Here is a 13,368-nt window from a genome sequence, read left to right as displayed (position 1 = left end):
ATTAGATTTCTCCACTGTCATAAAATACATAATAAAATGTGTTTAAATAATATGGGCAGCCCGTGTGGCTTAGCGGTTTAGCACCGCCTTCAGTCCAGGACATGATCCTGGAGACCCGGGATGGAGTCCCATGTTGGGCTCCCTGCATGGAGCCTGCTTCTCCCTCTGCCTGTGTCCCTGCCTCTTTCTCCTCTCTTTCTCTCTCTCTCTCTGTCTCTCATGAATAAATAAATAAAATCTTTTAAAAAATAATATTAGTTGTAAGGACTGCCCCTGTATTAGTCTGCTCCACAGGTCACATATTTTGGACTCTCCTTGGCTCCATGGAACAATGAGCATGTCTCTAAGACTTGATTTTGTATCCCTGAGGTCTGTCCCATGGTGGATATAGTGAAGGGTTAATAATGGAAAATAGAGCAGGTGTGTATTCTTTCTCCTTGAGCCCATCAAAGAAAGTTGATGCCATCTCCCCAACATGCTGAACCCTCACTCCTCTCATTCCCACTGTTTGGGACCAGTCAGTAGGAGGCTGTTGCCCAAATGAGAGATGGTAGCTTTGGAACCAGAGCATAACACCAGAGGCAGTCTTGCTTAGGCAGTAGAGCAGATGTATGATACAAATATTTAGGAAAAATAAGGCTAAGTGGAGGCTCAGTTTTTCTCATCCTCCTCTTTCATCCTTTTACTTTTCTTTCACCATAAAAGAGAAGACACAAACTCCATGCCAAATTAGAAAGACCCTTGGAAGGATACAGAGCATGAGGTGCCCATTCTGTTCACAAGAAAGGCTGCTGCCTCCTGCCTCCCTCAGACCAAGGCAAGGGGAACAGATGACAGAGTCCTGAAGTGAACTCAGGAATCCTATGACAGAGGGAACACATGCTCACATCTTGGGGGCCAAGGGCAAGGATTTGTAGGTCGCTCAGATCTGTCTGGTATGGCCCAGAAGCACAGGAGAAGAAATGGCATATGGCAGCAAAGAAAAGGTGTCCCATGGACCCTGAGAGACAGGGTAAGAAGAACAGCTAAAATTCCAATTTCCCCATATGATGTGGATTTCAGCTGAGACAGAGCTGGGATGAATAGTGAGACATTGCCCGTGTCAGGTGGGACAGAATGTCCTATTGCATTTCAGCAAGGGGCCAACCAACAGCTGGGAATTGAGGGCAGCAGAGGGGCAAGCCAATGACTGGAAGTGATGCCATGCTCCAGTGCAATGATTATAAATAGCCTAGGATTTCAGATGTCATCTCATTGAAGAGGAGAAAGCAAGCTGTAAATGATTTAATTGACCCGAAGTGAACGGGTTTACCTAGAATTTTGCTATAGCCTAATTGCCTGCCACCTGGCAAAATGAGGACTCAAATTTAGCCTATGCAGAGTTATTAAAAAAAAAAAAAACAGAAAAATATTTTTAAACAGCTAAGTATTTGATTTAAAGTACCTGACCCACTCACTCTTTTAAGGACTTGGTACTATCACTGATACCAGTGGTAATAATGTATCAGTATTAAAAAGCACAGCGAAACTAGAGAAATATTTGAGGCCTGGTTTTGGTTAAAAATAACAAACTAGGAGTGCACTGAGCAGGCAAAGCACTTACTTAATTTGCAAAAGCATTCACAAATTACCAAACAGGGCTTCCAGGAAGGGAAAGTCATTTGTAACAAGCTACGTGCTCTTGCCCTCAGGTTGACTTTACCTGGCATCATTTTCCATAACTTGCAATTCTGTTTACTTGGAAAGGAGCCGGGGAACAACTACTAAGGGATGTGGAGGGGGTTCCTGTAAAAGAGCCTTTAGAAAGCTTCTCCTCCTACTCTCTCATGATGTATATTTGTTCTTTAACCACACAATGTCAAGGGTTTCTTTGACCGGAGTTGACTTTTTTCTCTTTCAATTTCTTTTTCAATCTGTTTTTTCCCCCCCTTCTTTCCCTATATAGAACCAGAAAGACTTAGTCTAGTGTAGCTTTCTTGCCTCTATATCAGGGCTTAGCAAACAGCTTATGGACCGATTCAGCCCCTTGCCTACTTTTGTAAATAAAGTTTTATTAGAACATAGCCTTGCTCATTTATTTGCATATTGTCTATGCCTGCTTTCACACTACAACAGCACACCTCAGTGACTGCACCAGTGACCATGGAATGTTCGCAAAGCTGGAAATATTTATTCAGTGGCCTTTTACAGAAAAAGTTTACCAACTTCTACTCTATACTGCAGTATGGACTGATCTATATTGAAGGACATTCTATAAAATACCTGAGCAGTACCCCCTTGAAACTGACGAGGACATCTAAAATAGGGGAAGTCTGAAAAACTGTCCCCGACTAGAGGACTAGAAGGAGCCATGGCATCTAAAGGCAAGGTGTTACCAGTGAGAATGTCTAAAATTAACAAGACAGGAAACAGCAAATGTTGGAGAGGATGTGGAGAAAGAGGAACCTTCTTACACTGTTGGTGGGAATGTGAACTGATACAGCCACTCTGGAAAACCGTGTGGAGGTTCCTCAAGAAGTTAAAATAGAGCTACCCTACGACCCAGCAATTGCACTACTGGATATTTACCCCAAAGATACTGATGTAGTGAAACATCAGAACACGTGCATCTCAATGTTCACAGCATCAATGCCCACAATAGCCAAACTGTGGAAGGAGCCACGGTGTCCTTTGACAGATGAATGGATAAAGAAATGGGTACATATACACAATAGAATATGACTCAGCCATCAGAAAAGACAAACACCCATTTGCTTCGATGTGGATGGAACTGGAGGGTATTATGCTGAGTGAAGTAAGTCCATCGGAGAAGGACAATCATCATATGGTTTCACTCATGTGTGGAATAGAAGAAATAGTGAAAAGGATTATAAGGGAAAGGAGGGGAACCAAGTGGGAAAAATTAGAGAGGGAGACAAACCATGAGAGATTCCTAACTCTGGGAAACAAGCAAAGGGTTGCAGAAGGGGAGTGGGGATGAGGAGATGTGGTAACTGGGTGATGGGCACTAAGGAGGGCACCTGATGGGATAAACACTGGGTGTTATACCATATGTTGGCAAACTGAACTTAAATAAAAATAAAGATAGGGTGTTATCCTACAACAGAAAAAGACATTCAATAAAAAGTAAGGAAATCTAGAAAAAGTTTGGAGTTTAGTTAATAATATAACAATATTGATTTATCAATGATGGCCAAGGTACTGTGTTAATGTATATCAAGAACAGTCATGAAATGAACTCTAAATTAATTCCGTAACATCTCATACAAATGCAAGGACATCTTAAAAGTTAAGGAGAAAAACAGGGTCGCAGCAAATTTTTGGGTCCTTGTTTTATTTATTTATGCACTTTCAAAAAAATCCATCCTTTAACAGTATCTCTAATGAGGGAAGATCTTTTTTTCTTTAAAAATACTTTTCAAAGTCCTAGGTGACTTGAGTATATTGCACAAGGATTGGTTTCTACAACTCTAAGAGGAGGAGAATGTACTAAATAATATATTAGTTCCTTGCCAACTGTTTCCATGGAGTTGAGCAGACGTTCACACTAAAAGATTCATCTTGGAGCGCCTGCGTGGTGCAATCGGTTAAATATCCAACTCTTGGTTTCAGCTCAGGTCATGATCTTAAGGTCATGAGATCGAGCCGTGTGTTGGACTCTGCTCAGTGTGGAATCTACTTGAGATTCTCTCTCTCCCTCCCTTCTCCCCTTGCTAGTGTTTTCTCTCCAAAAAATTAATATATGAATCTTAAAAAAAAAAAAAGTTTCACCTTGCTTTGTCCTCATAAGACTTGAAGTCTTCCATGATTACTGCATGCTGAATTAGATTTCCTGAAAGTCAACTCATCCTAAGCCACAGCACCTGTCTCTGAGGCGAAAGTCATTATGTGCACACATTCGGTGTACACCTGAAATCTGGGACTCCTTGCATAGTTCTGAGAAATGCCTAGTGTGAGTGAAGGAATTTAGAGTGAAGATCTTGTGAGGGGAAGAAAGGATTGCTCTTCTGTAACAACATTAAGTCAATGGTACAAAAATCCAAAGAAGGCCTTACACAGAGAATCAATTCTACTAACAGTGGTATTGGGTGATGTGGAGGCCAAGAAAAAGTTCAGTCTCTAAACTGCCTAACTGCACCAACTATAATTAGAAACACACTGTTCAATACAGTAGCCACTTGCCACATGTAGCTGTTTAGCATTTAGAAGGGGGGCACTCACAAACTGAGAGGGCTGGGAATATGAAATACATTCAGACCTCAAAGACTAAATATGCAAAAAGGTGAAATATAAAGTACCTCCTCATATATTTTATGATGATTGCATGCAGAACTTTGAATATTTCACAAGCACTGTGTCAAATAAAATATAGTGTTAAATTCATTTTACTAGTATCTCTTTACCTTTCTGAGGCGGTTACTAGAAATTTTACAATTACAGAGCCACCTCAGATTTTGGCTTCTGTTGAAATTCTAGTAGTCAAAGATGATTTAGAAAAAACAGAGAAAAATTTTATTATGTACTGTTTCAAGCACTATTTCATGTTCCCCCCAAAAAGCTTCTGAGTGTAATGTAGGAGGTTCCTCAGGAAATGAAGCATTCCTGTGTAAGTGTCAGGGTGATGCAGATAATCTTTGCATGATATTCTAAAAATTCAACAGTTTAATGTGGAAAAATACAAACAGTAAAACCAATGTTCACTTAAAAGGAAGACAGTAATCTCTGGAATTCCTTTTTTCCAGGAATGTCCATCTTTACACCTTGCTGGACAAAATTCATGCCCATTCTTCTCCAAGGGAGTGCTACTGCTCACCCTGACATGAATATCAGCCTTGCATCGCACACTACTGGACTTCCCTGACCAGTGACCAGTGACCAGGGTATATACCCTAAGGCTTCCCCAAAAGCAGGGCCATAGGTCCCTGAAGCTAAGAGCCTGCAGTGTTTTAAGCTCTGATCCTGACAGCAACCTGCTAGTGTGTTCACAGGCCAAAGAATGAGACTCAGTGTGGCCGCTCTAACAGCCTGTAACCCCACACAAAAGTGCTGGGTGGCTGCGTGGGTGCTTTGCTGCACCTTCACTCACTGGGTGTCTGCACTGTGTGACGCATGCCCCTCGGGCCGCCCCAGGAGATCTGCAGCCTTCCTGAGCTCCAGTGCCTGAGCTTCACAACTCACATGTATACAGCAGATAAAGACAGAACAAGCATCTGGTCACAAATATGCGTGGTCTTCACGTGAAGGATAGCAGAGTCACGATCAATGTGAGCTACTTTATAAATGTATTATTATTTTTTTTTAAAGTATTTTTTTCAATTTTTATTTATTTATGATAGTCACAGAGAGAGAGAGAGAGAGAGAGAGACAGAGACACAGGCCGAGGGAGAAGCAGGCTCCATGCACCAGGAGCCCGATGTGGGATTCGATCCCGGGTCTCCAGGATCGCGCCCTGGGCCAAAGGCAGGCGCCAAACCGCTGCGCCACCCAGGGATCCCTAAATTTATTATTATTGTTATTATTTACTTAAAGGCAAGCTTTGACTTTCTGTCTTTTCAGTGAAATTCGTGATGTTGAGCTTTCAACTTCTTACAGTAAGACTTATAAGTTGAGGGAGTTGGCCATTTTACTAAATATAAAGAAGGTAGTTATTCTTGGCTTCAGTATTTATTTACTCCAGCAAATAATGAGAAAATGCTGCTCTGATGAAACAGTTGGCCCTTGCAGAAGTTATGACTTGTCTGTCTTCTATATGTTTTTACAATATGTTTTCACTTACATAATGGTTCAAATTATCTGCTAAGTGCCAAGGTCACACAAAGTTCATATTTTGAAAATACCTGTAAAAAAGAGTGCGGTGAAATGACTTTTTTCCTTGAGGCGGGGGGGATGGGGAATTGTGTGCAGAGAGGGGCTCTTACTGCATCATTTTATCCAGTGAACTACAGCATTAGCTTCAAGTGACTGACCTCAAGCTATGCCGCAGCATCTTAATTGCTAGGAGAGATGAATACCTGATAAAAGATGGGTGAAAAGATTAGTTCTAAAGATAGCAAAGAATCCAGAGCATAATAAACCCAATCCTGAGCATGGCACCAACATCATTTCACCATAGTCTGTAGATAAGGGGCATATTTCACTGTTGGTATCATGTGTGCCTACAACCAGCCATATTTCCCATTCTTGCCATTTGACTCTGTAGCACGAAGGCACTTCCTATTGCAGAAAGTAGCTGCACATACCAGACTTTCATAATTACTCAGTGGGTCAAATGATCAACCACCTGGTTCCAACAGTTCTGAAATCCCAATACTCTTTTTTTATTGCTAATTTGATTAAGCACTGTCTTCATCTGAAACTCCATTTCAAATGCATTTTTTTAAATTAAATTTTGTTTCTTAATTGCCCTTCTCACAGCCCCTGAGCTGTCTGGAGGATCTGGAGATGCCATCCATTTAAGAAACCACTATTCTCACATGGGAAAAGTCTACGGAACTACTTTTTGCAGACTGCAAACGTGAATTAATATGCAAAAGACCATTATTCCGAGAGTACAAATGCCACTGAAAATGCCATTCACATCCTTGCTTTCCATCTTTATTTATTTAGAAGTCACTTCTCAGAGGAGAATCAGGATAGGAAACCTCCTCTGGCCGAATCCTAGTTTTATTATCACGGGGACCACTCACAGGAAGAAGTGGCATTAGTCTTTTCTCCTCCACCTTCTGTAACACACAGTCTTGGGAAGATAGTTAACAATTCTGTATTGTACACTTCAAAGTTGTTAAGAGAGTTGATGTCACATATTTTTAGCATAATCCAGACAGGAAATTAAGGGACAGTATGGTGTTTGCTAATGCTACAGTGGTTATCCCACGGCAACATATATGAGTATCCCATCAATGCTGTTGTACATCTCAAAATTACACAATGCCGTATGTCAATTATATGATAATAACATTGGGGACAAATATTATGAAATTCTCCCCACCCCCAGACCTTGACTTGCTTAATCTTTTGCCTGCATCGGTTTTTTTTGGATCTCCCCTCTCTTTAGCTCCTACAAAGACTCAATTCTCCAACTCTGAGCAGTGCCTCCTTGCCCTGAATTGCGTGGTCCTCAGGACACCCTTGATTTGGCAAGTAGGACACACAACCTGTACTGCCTTTTTTTTTTCTAATGTGAATACTGCATCTCTGTTCCCACATGCATTGTCCTTAAGGCCATAAAATGTATTTTATTAGTATTTTATCATGTCTGCCCAGGAATATGGAAAGGGAGATGACCAATTCAGCTCAATGGGAAAATATTATGGACTGTGTATTGGAAATGGATTTTTATAGGCTGGCCACAAGACTATGCCTTTCAACTCCTTTAAAAGACTCATGGATGACCACCTGGACTCTGTCTTCTAGAATCTCACAGGAATTTCTATGGCCTTTTCTTGTAGCCTTTTCTTGTAGCTCCCCATCCATTGCTTTAAATGACACTGGTTATGATTCTTCAGTTATTTATTATGTGCCCCTATTTATTCACCTGTGGCACTACTGAGTCACTCCTTCAACACATATTGTAATATAGACAGCTGACAGGTCAACTCTAATATTTTATGACTTACAAATCATACACTGATGTCTAAAGAAGCAACTTCAGTTAGCCCACTGTCTGTTCCTAAATTTCTCACCGCAGGAGAAAGATGTTCCCTCCTCCCTGGATATTCATCTCCAAAAAATACACTCGGAATTTTCAGGGAACATGAGGTAAGCATTAAAACTTTTTTCTCAAGATAATGAAACATAAACATAACAATCATGGTTTGAGCAAGATTTGAAAATACATCTAGTGATATTTTACCTTTAAGTTCAATTTTCCCCCTAAGTAGCTTTAAGATTAAATCTAGAACAAATAACTCTGTAAGCACATGAGTAGACCTTTTTACTTGATTTTAAGAGTTTGGAGTAAACCAATTTCGGTCTCCAATGATTAGAGCAAGGGCACTGAAATTCATTCCTGCTCTTTTTGTGTTTCTAGAAAATGATCCATTTATAACATGTGCTGATATAATCCTATATCTAGGTAGAACAATTATGTTGTTATCCAGGGTTGCTTAAGGAAACACTGAGGTTGTTTTAATACACATGTTAATAACAGTATTAGTTAAGAATGGTGGAGGTATTGCATTTCCTTATGAACTAGAAACATGTCTCTAAGATTTCAGGCAAAGATAGGTACCCAGGCTCCTTAAAGAAATAAAAATTCTTAATTCCAAGTTATTGTGGACATTTTTGTAGAATCTAATAATGCATTTTAATAAAGTAGAAATACTACAGGTTTTATACTAATAAATGATTCAAAAATCAGTGAAAATATCCTAAATGATGGCACCTCATATATGCTAAAAATTATCCTTTCCAAAATGTGCCTAAGTAAATATTCTGTTTTAAGTATCATGTTGATGAGTGTTTCTCCACTAGTTCCCCAAAGATGGCAGCATGTTCATTACATGTCTGACGCCACCCTTTAACTTTCATTTTTATGCAGGCTGCCCACGATTCATATACCAAATGACATTGCTTCTAGATCTATGCATTCTAATAAGAGACTTAGCAGAATATATCACAAAAGCAATTATACTACATTTTATGTGGAAAAACAGTATTTTTTGACTAGGGATGAAAAATAAGGAATCAGGAAGATGTGTCACTCAGGAAAACCAATTGTTATATCTCTGTCCACTCATCCTTGACTTCTCTGCTATCCTCCTCCTCCTCCATTCCTTCTCTGGGTTCAGTTCTATCTCCCCTTGTTATGCTTGGCCTGGGACTTCAGGGGAAGTAAACCCCTGTCCAGCCTTGAGCATGAGTCGGATTCTAATAAGGACCAGTGCGGTCCAAGGCTTTCATCTGGAAAGGGCAACAGTGGGCCAGATACTTCAGAGTATGCCAGATTTGTAAAACAGTGTACGACCAGCAAGGAAGTTGGCTCTCCTGCCTTTGAAAGCAATGGGTTCAGGAATACCATGCCACCACTCAGGCGAATGAGAGTAAGGGATTTCCTGAGGTATTCTAAGAAAAGTGTCTTTGCTCTTTCAGCACAAGTAAAGGACCAGACAGCCTTCTTCCTTTCCGACTGTGAGAGCAGAAGTCCTGAAATGCTCGGTCTTGCTCACCACGGAAGCAAAGAATGACTTATTTTCAGAGCTTCATCAACAAAGTCAATGCTTTAAGACATTTCCCAAAGAAAAAGTATCTAAGAACTACAAAACACTAAGACTAAATGAATGGAAATTTAAAGATACATTCTAATGAGTGTGCCTTTCAGCCTTAATAGGCTGCTCTGAGAAGGAGCTGCCTCCAACCAACTGAAGCCCTGGAATTAACATAGAATTGAATTCATAATTTGTACCCTCCACTGGTCTTTCATCAGCTCACTTTCCCAAGTGTGGATCCTGCAGACCAGAATTTCAGATCCCAGAGGGTTGAACTGAATTAGAAATGGGGTGGGTTGTTTTTGCTTTCTATGCTTGGAGAGTTCTCTGGCATTGAAATATTAACATTTGTACTGACATATTAATAAACTTTGTTAAGGATTTTCATTGTTGTGTCATCTAGGAGATCTTAATTTTATATTTTCCCCTTGGAAATGTAGTGGATGAAATAAATACCTGGTTTTCCTATCATGTGCTAATCTAATTCATAAGTATCTTTTTAAAAAAATTTATTTATTTATGATAGTCACAGAGAGAGAGAGAGAGAGGCAGAGACATAGGCAGAGGGAGAAGCAGGCTCCATGCACCGGGAGCCCGACGTGGGATTCGATCCGGGTCTCCAGGATCGTGCCCTGGGCCAAAGGCAGGCGCTAAACCGCTGCCACCCAGGGTTCCCTAATTCATAAGTATCTTATACTGTAATTAGACACTTGGATTTTCATCTTGCACTACAGGAGCTTCTCCCTCCCTCCTTTATCTCCTTCATCCTGTCCTCCTTCCTCCTTTTTCCCCATTTCCTTCCTTCCTTCCTTGGTGATCTGGTGAGAACAGGACACTCATTGCTTTCTTCTAGGGATAGCACTGAAAGCAATTTCTTCTAATTTTAAACAACGGTTATTTTGTTCAACTCTGTTCTGTCAATCTAGGGTGAGGAGAAGCACCTGGATACCTAATGACAGATGTAGACTGGAGTCAAAATGGTATCTCCTGATCTGTTAGCGACCACAACTAGCTTAAAGAAGTGGAAACCACCACCCAAAGATCATTATAAACAGACCAGACCATTTCCACGGTGCAGCATTTTGAAAGTCTTCACTCGCTGGTTCGAATCCCTTGGTTTGATCAGGTTTTCCCGATTTTAAAGCCCCTCCCTGTTACTTTGTTTCTTGCCTATGGTCTTTCAATGCACGTTTTTCCCTCAAGTGGATGCCCTTCTGTGTGCAATGCATTCTCTACCTGGACTATTTCTGTCCAGCCCCTAAATCACTTATAGCACAGAATCTCTTGCATGAAATGACGTTCGGGAGCTACATTTCTCTCAGTCCCAAAGACAATCCACCTCAAAAATGAGCTGGCCGTCAAGCCATAGTGGTTTTAAAAGGTTGAGGTTATTTGATAAACACTACACAAACGTCAATTAAATTGGTCAAGTGACTGTAACAGATAGAAAAATAGAAACTGTGGATTGCTAAATTAGAGTAGTGGCGCAGAGGGCCATAGACCTGCTGGTCCATTCACCTCCCGTAGGGTGTCCTTGACAGTGTTCTAACATAAGATCCACAATACAACAGACATTTCCTGAAAATGGCTTGACACAGTGAATCAAAGGGGACACAAGAACTTCCTGACCTAAAGGGCCAGAATCTGCTCATATTATTTAACTTGCTTTACATGTTTTTTTTTCACTCTATACTTTATATAGCTAGGTTTGTCTGATACTGTCAGATAGTCGCTAACACAGGCAATTACAATTCATATTTAAACACATTAAAAATTAAAAGACTATGGTTTAATCTTTTTTTTTTTTTTTTTTTTTTTTTTTTTTTTTTTTCTCAAATATGTTTATTCTTTTTTTCTCTTGTATATCTAGACCCTCCTCTCTACTTTCTTGCCCCTAGCTTCTTTTCTTCTTATGCTAGCTGTTTTTTCTCTTTGCTTAAACTTTACCATTCTCTTTTACTGCATCAGACAAGATCTTTATCCTCTGCTTTCTGTGTTGTTTCTTATTTTTAAATTTTCATTTTCTCTTTTAACTTTCCTGGTGTCTTGTCTTTGTTCTTATCCTCATTATCCTTCTTTTAACAAGATACTTTCCGAAGGAGGATTCTTCCTCTGTTTATACTTTCTTTGGTTTTTTATTCTTTTGTAGCGACCCCCGCTGGGGACCCCCTGTGGACGAACCGGTCGTGGAGACTGCCCTCTAACTTCTGCCGACTTTTTTTTTTTTTTATTTTTTTTTTTTTTTTTTTTTTTTTTTTTTTTTTTTTTTTTTTTTTTTTTTTTTTTTTTTTTTTTTTTTTTTTTTTTTTTTTTTTTTTTTTTTTTTTTTTTTTTTTTTTTTTTTTTTTTTTTTTTTTTTTTTTTTTTTTTTTTTTTTTTTTTTTTTTTTTTTTTTTTTTTTTTTTTTTTTTTTTTATTTTTTTTTTTTTTTTTTATTTTTTTTTATTTTTTTTTTTTTTTTTTATTTATTTTTTTTTTTTTTTTTTCCCTTTCATAATTGTTCTCTATTCTTTTCTTTTCTTATTCCCCACCTCTAGCTTGTTTGGGGGGGGGGGCATTTTCGTCTCGGACACCCAGCGCCGCCACCAGCTCGCCACCCCTGGTTTTTTTTTTAGTTTTTTTTTTTTTTTTTTTTTATTTTTTTTTTTTTTTTTTTTTTTTTTTTTTTTTTTTTTTTTTGCTTTTTATTTTGCCTTCTTATTTTTTCGTTCTTCTTTGTCTGATTGGCCCTTTTGTTAGTGGTTTTGCTTTTTTAAGGTTCGCATTATCATGCTTCTCTATTCTCTTTATTTTTTTTGATTCCTTTTATTCTTTTTTTTTTTTTTTTTTTCGTTTCTTATTCCATTGCCTTTTTTCCGTCGTTTTATGTTACTGTTTTTCTGTTTTTATATTACTTTTTTTGATTTTCAACATTATCTTTTTCTAGCTTATTCCTCATGTCCTTATTTGTCTTTCTTTTGTTACTATCCTATCCTTTAACAAAGAAAAAAAAAAAGAAAAAATGATGAAGTTATTTAATTTAATTAATTTCATAAATATGATTTATTTACTTAATTTTAGAATAGCGAGAAATTGTAGGGGAGGAGCAGAAGGGAAGAATTTTAGCAGACTTCTCGCTGAAGTTGGATCCTGACTGGGGCTTGTCCGGGACCCTGAGATCTTAACTCAAGCTGAACCAAGATTCTGAACACGTACCCACTGGCCACCTGGGGATCTGAACTATGCATTATCTGTGACACGCCAAAAGTCTGTAATTTTTGAATCATTTTACTAATGCCCTTGAAAATATTCTACGCTGTATCGTTTACTGCACTTCAATAAAAATAAAAACAGTAAACTATTCATAAAAAATGTAGATTAAAAAAATGAATTTCTCTATCACCTTAGCCACATATTAGTAGCCAATGTGGCTAGTGGTTACCATCTTGGATGGCAACAGTAGGAAATATCTCAGTATACAGAAGTTTCTAGTGAACACACTGCTATCAGGATGTATTATATCCTGAGGTTCACTCTCAGGCTGGGTTTCTGTTCTCTGGGGTGGAGCATTCTGCTACGTTAGTAACCATCTCTGCACGGAGTGTACAACCCCCATATCTCTGTCAGAAAACCATGTGAACATTCCTTCTTCCAGCTCCAAATCATTCAAGCTCTTCCTCGACCACTCATACCCCCCCACTCCGATCCCCTCTCATGTAATACAGGCCCTTGAGGATTTCCAAGGCCCATGCCCGGCATTTATTATCCTTCCATCCTCATCTACACCAGCCTGGGGTTCAAGCAGATGGAGACTCTCTGCTCACTTCTTTCCTCCTTTTGAGGCATGAAAACTTTGCTCCTACACCATTGCTCTCTATCTTTCCACACTTCATAGAGTATTTACCTGCTTCTTGGAATCAGATTAGAACTTTCCCCTAATTGGAAATTCTGAATCCTAAATACGTCATTTTAGAACTTGCATCCCATGATTAGTAATATTCCTTCCAGGTCCAGTTTCCTTAGAGCATCTTGATGTCCTGTGGGTCTTGTACTTTAGCATCTCTCTATGGCCCTGATGCATATTAGGTAATTGATGCAGTTGAATTAATTTATTTCTACACCATGATAGCTCTTTGGAACGTGTTGTTTGGCTGCACGAGTTATCCAACAAGTGGATACCACA

Source organism: Canis lupus, unplaced genomic scaffold (assembly GCF_011100685.1).
Source record: "Canis lupus familiaris isolate Mischka breed German Shepherd unplaced genomic scaffold, alternate assembly UU_Cfam_GSD_1.0 chrUn_S608H770, whole genome shotgun sequence".
Classification (NCBI taxonomy): domain Eukaryota; kingdom Metazoa; phylum Chordata; class Mammalia; order Carnivora; family Canidae; genus Canis; species Canis lupus.
This window is presented reverse-complemented; position numbering follows the sequence as displayed.